Source organism: Schistocerca piceifrons, chromosome 4 (genome assembly GCF_021461385.2).
Source record: "Schistocerca piceifrons isolate TAMUIC-IGC-003096 chromosome 4, iqSchPice1.1, whole genome shotgun sequence".
NCBI lineage: Eukaryota > Metazoa > Arthropoda > Insecta > Orthoptera > Acrididae > Schistocerca > Schistocerca piceifrons.
The window spans coordinates 432,389,485-432,402,856 of record NC_060141.1 but is presented as its reverse complement, the minus strand read 5'-3'; positions in this window follow the sequence as shown (position 1 = coordinate 432,402,856).

Genomic DNA, 13,372 nt, shown 5'->3' with positions numbered 1-13,372 from the left:
ACACCGTACGTCATAAACGACTTCTAATCAAATTGTGTGCCTATGGACTATCGTCTCAGTTGTGCGACGGGTTTCGTGATGTCCTGTCAGAAATGTCATTTGTAGTGGGTGACGGAAAGTCACCGGGTAAAACAGAAGCAATATCTGGCGTTCCCCAGGGAAGTGTTATAGGCCGTTTGCTGTTCCTGATCTACAAAAACCATTTGAGAGACGATCTTAGCAGCACTCAGATTGTTTGCAGATGATTTTATCATTTACCGTCTTATAAACTCATCAGATTAGCAAAACAAATTGCAAAACGGTTTAGACAAGATATCTGTACGGTGCTAAAAGTGGAAATTGACTCTAAATAATGAAAAATGTTAAGTCTCCCGCGTGAATACCATTAGGAACCCGCTAAATTTGGGTTACACGATAAATCACACAATTCTAAAGGCCAAGGCACCTCGTTTTACACTATCGCGAAGTAGGAGAGAGAGCTCCACGGAAATGATACGTGAATTGGGGTGTCAGTCATTAAACAAAGGCGTTTTTCGTTGTGACAGGATCTTCTCATGAAACTTAATCACCAACTTTCTCCTCAGAGTGGGGAAATATTTTTTTGCCGCCCATCTACGTAGGGATGAATGATACACATAATAAAATAAGAGAAATCAGAGCTCACACAAAATTTTAAGTGCTCATTTTTCCTGCGCGCTGTTCGAGAGTGTAACGGTAGGGAAAGAGCTTGAAGGTGATTTGATGAACCCTCTACCAGGTACTTAATTGCCAGTTGCAGAGTAGTAATGTAGATTTACAATGAAGTGCCAAAGAAACTGGTTTGGGAATGCGTATTTACATACGGAGATACGTAAACAGGCAGAATATGACGCTGCGGTTGGCAACGCCTACATAAGACAAGTGTTTGTCTCAGTTGTTGTATCGGTTACTGCTGCTAGAATGGCAGGTTATCAAGATTTAAGTGAGTTTGAAAGTGCTGTCATAGTCGGGAAGCGAGCGATAGGACACAGTATTTCCGAGGTATCGATGAAGTAGGGATTTACCGTACCACCATTTCATGAGTGTACGTACGGTGAATATGAGGAATCCGGTAAAAAAAAAAAAAATCAGATCTCCGACATCGCTGCGGTCGAAAAAAGATCCTGGAAGAACGGGTTCGATGACGACTGAAGACAATCATTCAACGTGACAGACGTGCAACCCTTCCGCAATTTGCTGCAGATTTCAAGGCTGGGCCATCAGCAAGTGTCAGCGTGTGAACCGTTCGACGAAACATCATCGATTGGACTGTTGATGTCTGCAAACATATTACCTCGCCGGACGAGTTTCGTTTCAAATTGTATCGAGCGGATGGACGTATACGGTTATGGAGACAATCTCATGAATCCATGGACTCATGTCAGGAGGAGAGTGGTTACAATTACATCACAAGATGTGTAATGGCGTTGGGCGTGTGCAATCGGAGTGATGTGGGACCCCTTTACGTCTAGATACGACTCTGACAAGTGACAAGTACGTAAGCATCCTATCTGATTACTTGCATCCTTTCATGTCCATTGTGCATTCCGATGGACATGGGCAATTCCAGTAGAACAATGCGACACCCCACACGTATAGAATTGCTACAGCATAGCTCCAGGAACACTCTTCTGAGTTTAAACACTTGCGCTGGACACCAAACACCTCAGACATGAACGTTATTGAGTATATTTGGGATGCAACGTGCTGTTCAGAAGAGATCTACATCTCCTCTTACTCTTACGGATTTATGGACATCCCTGCAGGATTCATGGTGTCAGTTCCCTCCAGCACTACTTCAGACATTAGTTGAGCCCATGCCACGTCATGTTGCGGCACTTCTGCGTACTCACGCGGGCCCTACCGGATATTACGTACGTGTACTGTTTCTTTGGCTTTTCAGTGTATAATAAGAGAATTCAGAGTGTTAGTTTTTCCCGCACTCCGTTTGAGTGTAACGGTAGGAAAATAGCTTTAAGATGATTCGCTGAACGCGCTGAAAGGTACTTAATTAACAATTGCACAGTAGTGATGAAGATGAAGATATCATAAGGTGAGTGAGAAGTGGCTCTTGGAACAGTAGTTAGGAAAGGAGGTCCCATATCGCCAAAATTAATGTCAGTAGTTCTGGAAATAGTTTAGACTGCTAAACTGCGATAAAGAAGGAGCATGTTTCTTTGAGACATAACATCTCTGTTTGCTGATAACGTTGCACTGTTTGCCAATACTGCAGATAAACTTCAAATACTAAGAGAATAACTTAATAGAGTACGTTTTTACACTAGGTCTGAAAATCATTTATAGCACTATAACGAATAATCTGCACATGCAGAAGAAAATAGGACAACTTGTCAACTAAGTCAAAGAACAACTTGGTATTTTTTAATTTTTTTGTTTTTGGGAGGACTGAAAAAATTACTACTGCGTGGACAACAAAAAAAGCGCAGGATAGTTTAGGTACGATTCAAGCGTTGTCTTGGGCATTGCACGGAACGAATATCGCTGCAGAGCCCTACTGCACTGGATGCCGAAGCAGCTCTGATGGCAGAAGCGTCGGATACGACATGAGACACAGTGAAGCCTGGCTCACCTGCCACCTAGCAGATACGCCAACACGTGGTTCTGCCGGCAGCCGCTCCCACACCAGGACGCCAGCAGACATGGCAAGAGCTGTGTGTCACTCACCCGTAGACGTACTTTCGTCCACGTGAGTGCTGTGGGCAGATTTGACACGTAATCTCTTGTTGTTGTTGTGGTCTTCAATCCAGAGACTGGTTTGATGCAGCTCTCCATGCTACTCTATCCTGTGCAAGATTCTTCATCTCCCAGTGCCTACTGCAACCTACATCCTTCTGAATCTGCTTATTCATCTCTTGGTCTCCCTCTACGATTGTTACCCTCCACGCTGCCCTCCAATACTAAATTGATGACCTATTCTTGCCTCAGTACATGTCCTACCAACCGATCCCTTCTTCTAGTCAAGTTGTGCCACAAATTTCTCTTCTCCCCAATTCTGTTCAGTACCTCCTCATTAGTTATGTGATCTACCCATCTAATCTTCAGCATTCTTCTGTAGCACCACATTTCGAAAGCTTCTATTCTCTTCTTGCCCAAACTATTTATCGTCCACGTTTCACTTCCATACATGGCTACACTGCATACGAATACTTTCAGGAACCACTTCCTGACACTTAAATCTATACTCGGTGTTAACAAATTTCTCTTCTTCAGAAACGCTTTCCTTTCCATTGCCAGTCTACATTTTATATCCCCTCTACTTCCACCATCATCAGTTAGTTTTCTCCCCAAATAGCAAAACTCCTTTACTACTTTAAACGTGTCATTTCCTAATCTAATTCCCTCAGCATCACCCGACTTAATACGACTACATTCCATTATCCTGGTTTTGCTTTTGTTGATGTTCATCTTACATTCTCCTTTCAAGACACTGTCCATTCCGTTCAACTGCTCTTCCAGGTCCTTTACTGTCTCTGACAGAATTACATTGTCATCGGCGAACCTCAAAGTTTTTATTTCTTCTCCATGGATTTTAATTCATACTCCGAATTTTTCTTTTGTTTCCTTTACTGCTTGCGATAGCAGCGTCACCTGGCAAGAAATGACTGCTCGTCATAAACACGCACGGTGCAGTAGTATTAGTGAGCGTGCTGTCCGTGTGCAGAATGGGGAAGGCGCGCGATCTGTCTGAGTTTGTGGTGGTCCGCAATCTCGGCACGCGCATTTCGGAAACTGCACTACTTGTCGGGTTTTAGAGAACTTCTGTGTTGAGTGCCTTCAACACATGACGAAACGAAGAAGAAACCACGCCCAGGCGGCGTGGGGTTGGGCGGCCACCTTCATTATAGATGTGGACATCGTAGGCTGGGCAGACTGGAAAAACAGGACAGGCGGCAAACTGTGATCGAACTAACACCAGACTTCAATGCTAGGCAGAGTACAAGTACGTCTGAATACACAGTATACCGAACACTCCTAACGAAAGGCCTCCACAGTCGAAGATCCATGCATTTGCCAACTGATAACACCACGGCATCGGAAATAGGGCCGCTCGGGATTAGCCGAGCAGTCTTAGGCGCTGAAGTCATGGACTTTGCGGCTGGTCCCGGCGGAGGTTCGAGTCCTCCCTCGGGCATGGGTGTGTGTGTTTGTCCTTAGGATAATTTAGGTTAAGTAGTGTGTAAGCTTAGGGACTGATGATCTTAGCAGTTAAGTTCTATAAGATTTCACACACATTTTTCGGAAATAGGACTGAAATGGGCACCTGTTCGTAGGCACTGAACGAAAGCGAAGTGACAGAGTGTTGCATGGTCTGATGAATCCCGATACCTTCAGCATCATGTCGATGGCAGGGCGCGAATCCGTCGTCTTTCAGGTGAACAGCCACTTGGTACCCGCACTACACCTGCAGAAGCTGGTTGCGGCCCAGTTATGCTCTGGGAAACATTCACATGGCATCCATGGATCCAGTGGGGCTCGTGTAAGGCACATGACGGCCAAGGAGAATCGTACATTGGTTGCAGACCACGTACACCCCTTCATAACGTTCATGTTTCCCGAAGGCAATGCGCCATGTCACAAGGCCAGGGCTGTGACGGAGTGGTTGAAGGAACACAGGGAGTTGCAGTTGATGTGCTGGCCCCCAACTTGCCAGATATGAACCCGATCGAACACGTCTGGCACGTGACTGAACGTGGCGTCAGAGCTCATTGCCCCCTAACCGGAATTTACGGGAATGAGGCGACTTGTGTGTGCAGATGTAGTGCCAACTCCCTCCAGTGATCTACCAAGACCTCAGTGCTTCACACCTTGCCAAAGTTGGACATTTCGGTTCTTAGGTAGGTGGTCATAATTCTCTGGCTGATCGGTATATTCCTTTTTTAACGTCCTGCCGAATATTGAAAAAAAAATGGCTCTGAGCACTATGGGACTTAACATCTATGATCATCAGTCCCCTAGAACTTAGAACTACTTAAACCTAACTAATCTAAGGACAGCGCCGGCCGCGGTGGTCTCGCGGTTCTAGGCGCGCAGTCCGGAACCGCGCGACTGCTACGGTCGCAGGTTCGAATCCTGCCTCGGGCATGGATGTGTGTGATGTCCTTAGGTTAGTTACGTTTAAGTAGTTCTAAGTTCTAGGAGACTGATGACCACAGCTGTTAAGTCCCATAGTGCTCAGAGCCATTTGAACCATTTTTTTGAACCTAAGGACAGCACACAACACCCAGTCATCACGAGGCAGAGAAAGTCCCTGACCCCGCCGGGAATCGAACCCGGAAACCCGGGCGCGGGAAGCGAGAACGCTACCGCACGACCACGGGCTGCGGACCCGAATATTATTATTCTATATTTCCCCGGGCAAAGCATTGGCGCTGTTCTTCAATTGATATCTTTGTCACATGTACCGGAGTTATCTATTATTCTTCCTAAATATTTGTAGCTTCAGCAGTATTTTCTCTTGCTCTGTGTCAGTTTTCACCAAATCCTGTACCATATGCGTACACTCCGCCTTGCCCAGATCTATTCCCAAACCACATCTGCTATACTCCTCTTTAGGCTTTCTCAGCATGCGTTCCACATCCTTTCCATCTTGAGGAATATTACGTCGTCGTCATCCGCAAATAAAAGAGTGTCTATTTCCATACCTGAGCATCTTCTGTACCAACCACTGGGTACCTGCTCCAAATAGATGTTAAACAGAACAGGTTACATTCCACAACTTTTAGTCAGTTTATTTTGGGCTAAAACCTATCCTCCGTCTGCTGTGCTGTGTCTACGGGCCGGGTCGCAGAGCGGTAACTAGCACCTGCTTACTGGGTTACTGATTTCCGTGCGATGCCGGAGGCAGCGCTTGAGTCGTGCCTGAAGCACTCTGCACTTACAAGAGTAAAAACTGTTTGCTTTACTTCTGACAAAATTAACGAAATTTTCAAAGCTAAGCGTCTGATATGCGAGAAGAAGAGGGTTTACAAACAAGCTATGCTACTAATTTTAACTTACGAGTTAGTTACCGATTTCGGTAAGATACCTCAATAAAAGCGAGATGTCAGCGAGCACTGAAGAAATACATGACGACCTTTACTAATCAGGTCAAATTCTCATGCTCGCGGAACGAGCGTAGAGGAGCTGATGAAGGAGCGGTGTATCGCTGCTCCAGGCAGGCTCCTAGTGGGGATGGTTTGCCGGTGCCTTTCTCCGACCTGTTATGAAATATCAAGTGTGTATCTGTGCCGCGTGGATGACTGAGTGCTTCTACACTGCAGTGTTTGCTTAGTGTCTGGTTTGTGTTGTTATGGATGAAGGGAAGGGAGAGTACGAAAAATCCGGTGCCGGCACACAGCTTACTCCTCTTGGACAGCACCAAGGAGACCACCGGGCTTAAACCAGCCCACAATCTTAATATCAACCCAGAGGGTCGGATCAAACTTTCACTTTTTCTACTGGTATTCCCCATCTAATTGCATCAACATGGCTCCCATAGATCAAAATATTCACTGACGGCTCCAAAATAAGGTAGGGCATCGGCTTTGTTTACTTCTACGGAGATCCAATATCTTGGGCCATGTTTAAACTGCCGACGGAAGCCAGCGTCTTCACTGCCGAAGTTCTTGCAATTAAGGAAGCCCTTCAACAAGCGGCAAATCAATTAGACGACATCCTTATTGTCACGGAATCAAGGAGTACACTGGAAAACCTCGGAAAGCAGCAACGGGGCTCCAACACCAACCGCCATGTGTTCGACGTAATTAAGTTAATCTATCAGTGTAAAAGTCAAGTCAACGTGTTCAGCTATTATGGGTCAAGGGACACTCTCGATATCTCATGTAAAGAGATGGCGGACCACCTGGCGAAACAAGGTGTGATTGATGACAAATATTACTACACTTTCCTTCCACAAACAGACTGTATTACTGGCGTAAAGAAAAATGACCATAAGAACGGTCACCGGAGACATTATTCCGCAGTACAGCCGAGTAATCCGCGAAAAACCTGACTCCCCCAAATCAAGCTATCCAGACGTCAAGCTATTATCATAACGCACATCCAGCTGCGTCACGACTGTCACCCTTCACATCTTTGTAGGATGAAAGTTCAGTCATCTCCATACTACAAGTTGGCCCAACTGAAATTGCAGGCGTCAGCCATGTGATACTAGGCGGTTCACGCTATAACAGACAACGCCACAAGTTTCTTAAGGCCTTGATCAGAGTAGGAATTGTCCAAACTACATCTGTAACGGACCTGTTTCAGCAGCTGCCCAGTTTCTGCAAGAAGCAGATATCCAGTTATAAGTTCGACTCAAAGGTTCCAGAGTATGAAGTTGTGATATATGGACTGTGTTGAGTGCGTGAATGTATAGAGTGTTTACCTGGAGTTAATGTACAATGTTTATGCTGTATAGGTGATATTGTGTACCAGGTGTGTAGTTACTCACTTCTCTGGCTAAATGGTTAATGCCAAAGGCCAATAAATTATGTTAAAAAAAGTCCCATGCGACGGAAAGATTACACTAATTACCCTCATCAGTTTCACAGGCACTTACTCCATAAGACACTGAGGAGAGGTTTGAAATTTAATCCGGGATACTGGCGCAAAGACTGGTGCTCAGGAACTTTGCGCCAGCAACTGTCCTCCCACTGCCGGTCAAATACCGTCAGTCAGAATTTTGCATCACCAGGATTCGAGCCGACTTAACCTTCGAGTCGAGCTCAGCCACACAGGCGTGAGTTGTGATCTTGGCTACAGAGTCGACTACCTTTAGTAGTAGAGACCGGAAAACAAATAAACGAATCCGGAGTAGACTTGAACTGAAGACAGAATGCAATTGAAATGGTCAGGTCATGTAGCCACACGAATGAGTGATCCACGGACCAAGTCATGGACAACGGAAGATAAGAAACGACTTACCAGATTGCTTAGTGTGAGAGAGGCAGGCCACAGAAACAGGTTTGATGCATGAGCCGGAGGATCTTAATGCATGGAGAAGTATGGAGTGGGCGTCGCTTAGCTGCTGCATTTGTTGATGATAATGAGTAATTTCCAGACACGGAGGATTCCAAGTGTGGGTCAGCTTCTCGGTGTAATGTGTAAGTGACACTGAAATGGAAAACGTGTCGCAATATTTCGTGAACCGAATGGATGGTGCTTGGGGAAGCTACTCTGCATTACCGTAACTCGATGAGTGGACATTATGAATGCCTATTGTCCGTGAGCTCCTTGTATTCGGCGGAGTTATTTATTGTCTTCATTAAGGACAGCACCGAAAGACCAGAGCAGAGGGCTAAGACAGTAAAAATACTTACTGCAGAACACAGTATACAAAATAAGTGCGGTGCGTGCAGAACCTTGCAGTTTTGGACTGCGTTCCGTAGAACGTGCCCATCTCGGCATACAGCCTACTACAAGCGAAAAAACAGCACTGTCTTCTGCACAGCCGGAAACTGAAGGCGTTATCTCGCAAAACGTCTGTCAAGAAGTTTGAGAAAAATATTCCTCAATGACCGAACTTCCACTGCTTCCTCAAGACGGAGGGGAGACTGGTGCGCAATTATGCGGATTGCTCTCCGTTTTTAAAATTTTTTTGTTAGGTTTATCGTGTTTAAAATTGTTTAGTCCTTTAACATGGATACTAAAGTATTAATTGGTATATATACTTCTAACTCGACATTACATTAAGAGTCCAAAATAAATTTATATAGCCTCAAATCGTGTGCATAAACGTACCCCGGCATGAAGCAGCTTTATGCACCTACGGGGGCACGTTCGCATACCAGAGAACACAATAATGAGTAAATAAAACACACTACCAAAATCTGCAAAACGTGTTTTATAGGCAGTGAACAAAATTACGGGCTTATTTACCCCAATTAGTATGGTAAAACACAACACTTTTACTGGCAGTAAGAAAAAAATTTGGCGAACATCCATCTGTTAGTATAACATGGCCTACAAAGAAGTTTGAACGTTGATTAAAGACCTGTTCATCATCAGCGTCAGAGTAGCAAGTCATATACACAAAAATGTTTTTCCTGTGACACAATCGTCGTGAGCCCATCTTTTACATCTAAAATCTAGAACTACCCTTAGTTTCTTTTTGATTGGTTGATATCGTTTCAAGCAGTAAATACAAAGGCAATTTTCATCCTCTTCATCAGACTGCTGCAGGTTGTAAGAGAAAGGAAGAAGCATTTACAGGACATTCGATGAGACGAAAGTGCTTGCAAACAGACGCTTTGAAAGGACTGCTTTGTGAGAGGAAAGAGGAAATACAGATTGAGAGACGACATAAGGGGAAGCGGAAATTATGCAGAAGACATGAAATCATGGCGAGTTACCAGGTGAAAGCCTGCCTTTGTGCAGAACGCTGATGATGTCACAATTAGGCCCATCTACATGTTTCCTTTGCTTGCTTTTAGCATTTTTTTTGCCTTTACCTGTCCTTGCTCTCATAGAAATAATTCTTTCTGCTTGAGGTTCACTAGATTCAAAGAGTTTTTTAGTAATTCTTAGCTTTTACTATCCTCTGCCTTAATTTTTTTAAATGTAATTTCCTGTTGTTGTCGTCCGAAAATTTCCATCACTGGGGTATCATTTAGGAGGCCAACGCAAAATAGTGCTTTAAGGTACACCAACAGAACTGCGAAAACATGCCCCATCCCCATGTTTCGATTGTTTTGGTTGGCAGGAGAGCCAACACCGTGTTACTAGAAGGAGGCCGAAAGGCACGCGTTTTAGCTCACGCAGGCTGGCGTGAGGTCTGGAACAGGACAAGGAAATTAGAATTTAGAAAAACCGACGTAGCTGGTGGAATACTTAACTTTAATCCGTTAATGAAGAACGTCGGTCTTGCCGGTACATGATTCACAATATCAATGGTAACTGATAATGGCGCCTTGCTAGGTCGTAGCAAATGACGTAGTTGAAGACTATGCTAAACTATCATCTCGGCAAATGAGAGCGTATTTTGTCAGTGAACCATCGCTAGCAAAGTCGGCTGTACAACTGGGGCGAGTGCTAGGAAGTGTCTCTAGACCTGCCGTGTGGCGGTGCTCGGTCTGCAATCACTGATAGTGGCGACACGCGGGTCCGACGTATACTAACGGACCGCGACCGATTTAAAGACTACCACCTAGCAAGTGTGGTGTCTGGCGGTGACACCACATCGATTAGGTTCAAAAATACAATAGTTACTTCCAGGCTTTTAAATTACACAAATGTACCTTGTAAAGTGGAGCTATTTCCTGTAAACGAACATAAATTTATGTGTTCACAGTTCTAAGAGGTATGCTCCCTAGCACCTTCGTCATTTGAGTACCAAAATTTACTCAGCTTGCGCAAAAACACAAATATGTTCCTCGCGCTGGTGCCGTGAAATTGTGAGAGACCTTAGGAAATGGCAGTATTAATCTTCTACTGTCGGTAGCGCTCTAGCAAGAGTGGTTCCCAAAACCAATTTGATCCTTCTTCTGAATGTGCGTGAAGTTTCAAACAATTCTGATAAATGATTAGAGCCTTAATGAATCATCAAAATGTCAGCTGCACGAGAAACTCGTTATAAGCAATGTGCTGCAAGTGAATCCTTGGTTGCGGAAAAAGAAATCATGGTGATCACCTACAAAAGACTGTATGGAGCGTACGGCAACGATGTAGTTGACTACCATTGGGCGATAGGTGAGGAAGTTTAAAGCCCCAGGAAGTAACGAAGCTGAGCTTATAATCGGTCACGTTCGGGACTTCCTGTCACAGCCACTGCTTCGGACATGGCATTATTCGTGCAGACCGGTGCAACAAAAGTCGCTCAACAGCTACCTGTGAGCACTGAAAGTGCATGTGTAATGGATATTCAATGGTATGCTCAAGATGGGTTCCACGAATGCTCACAACATATCACAATATTCAAGAAAAGCCACTGCAACGTGAAGCAGTTTGACAGAGAACCTTTCTGTCACGGAACCTGTGGCAGCACTTTGAACCGGAAACAACAAGGCAGTCACTGATTGGCACCAGTTACGATCACGAAAAAATTAGGAATTCAAGGCAGGGTCGTCTGCTGGTAACGTCATGATGACAGTCTTTTGGGACAGCACCGGTGTCACTCTCGTGGATGTGTTGCCAAAAGAGTCAACCATTAATTCAGAGGCGTATGTGAACACTCTAAACAAATTCAAGAAATGTCCCAAACATATACTGTCTGACAAGAATAGAAAAGAAATATTGCTTCTACGCAACAATGTATGATCACAGGAAAGTCTCAGGACCCAGAAATAAATCGCCAAATTGGATTGGTCATCATTTCGTGGACCTGAGGCCCTGACACTTCCGTTTTCTCTACTACGTGGTACACACTTCTGAAGATGACGAAAGCGTAATTCATGAAGTGAAAATATGGTTTCGTGCATAGAAGAAAAGCTCTTAGACAAAGCTGGCGTCAGGTCATACAACGTGACTGAGACTACGCAGAAAAATAGTACACTGAGATAAATATTTACTGATACTGTCACCAAATTCTGAAACTTCAGAATAAAAACGTTCAGAGGAAAAAAGTTGAGGTGCCTTAACAGTTGAACGACCGTCGTACAACAGTTTTCTGCGCCAGTCATTTGTTTATTGTACCATTAGGCGCTTCAGTAGTGGAGAGCTATGTATTCACATGGTCCGCCCCGATATCTGGATGGTTAGCGTGACGGCCTGCCGTCCTAAGGGGCCCGGGTTCGATTCCCGGATGGGTCGGGGATTTTCTCCGCTCAGGGACTGGGTGTTGTGTTGTCTTCATCATCATTTCATCTCCATCCGGCGTGCAGGTGGCCCAATGTGGCGTCGAATGTAATAAGACCTGTACCACGGCGACCGGACCTGCCCCGTAAGGGGGCTTCCTGGCCAATGACGCCAAACGCTCATTTCCATTTCCATGTATTCACATTCTGGGTGCGAAAAGATTTGTGTGCGCTCCACTAACACCAAGAATGCGGTACAGAGCACAGACATCTTTTCCGCCAACAATTACGTGACTTTTCGCTTGAATATGACGATGTGAACCACTGGAACATTTAATGCAATGATAAGTAACTTACGCAGAAAATTATTATACTACAGGCACAAGACTTGTGGGTTTACAAAATAAATGCAAATTTATAAGCTTCAGCTACTTCGGTAATTCATTGAAAATCAGCCTATCCCTTTTGGAAATCGCCATTCTTAGCGAGAAAGAGAGAAAATAATATTCTTATCGAGCTATTTCAGCCAATTGATCTGACGCCATCTGAGACGACTCGACGTTTAGAAACTGGATTTCCTTACAAAGATTTAGTAAAGGCAATTATTGACAAAAAATTACTTTGCCAATTCCGTTTTTTTCTTCATAAAAATACTGAAAAACAATTTAATTATTTGGTTTAGAAAACGTGAATTACCAGCTGATTGCCGCGTGGAATGGCCGCGTGGTTAGAAGCGCCATGTCACGAATCAGGCGGCCACTCCCACCGGAGGTTTGAGTCCTCCCTCGGGCATGGGTGTGTCTGTTGTCCTTAGAGTAAGTTAGTTTAAGTAATGTGTAAGTCTAGGGACCGATGACCTCGGCAGTTTTGTTCCACAGGCATTTACACACATTTGAACATTTGAACCAGCTGATTACGTAACATGATGTAAATGCAATGAAAGGAAAAAGAACTCAATACTAAGAAGGAATTGTGCGACACACACGAAAGTTGACATGTGTATTTCTACCTCTGAAAGATGATGCCTATTCCAATTGCGCGCCAGTTGCATAAGAATGGTTCTAGTAACGCTACTATGAGGATGCAGATAAGGTTTGCTTTGAATACACGTTGTAGCTGTTGTGAGTGTTAGTTACCTTTGAGTGGACACGATAAATTGATGTTAGTGAAGAATGCCTTTAAGGCGACACAGATGCCATTACCAATACCTCACTGAGTTTGAACGATGTCGTGTAATAGGGCTACGAGAAGCTGGCTGTTCCTTCTGAGATATTGCAGGAAGACTTATCAGGAATATAGCCACTGTAAATGATTGCTGGCTGTGTGATCAAGGGAATGTACAGTCGCAAGAAGATCAGGATCTGGGAGTCCATGTGGCACTACAAAGAGGGAAGACCATCGTGTTCGACGTATGGCTCTGGCGCATCGCATTGCATCTGCAGCAGCTATCTCAGCAATAGTTGGCACCACAGTGACCCAATGAACTGTTAAAAATCGGTGTTCCAAGGAATTCTCTGAGCCAGCCGCACTGTAGCGTGCATTCCACTGACCCCAAACCACCGCCATTTGCGACTTCAGTGGTGTCCAGCGAGAGCTCATTGGAGGGCAGGGTGGACGTCTGT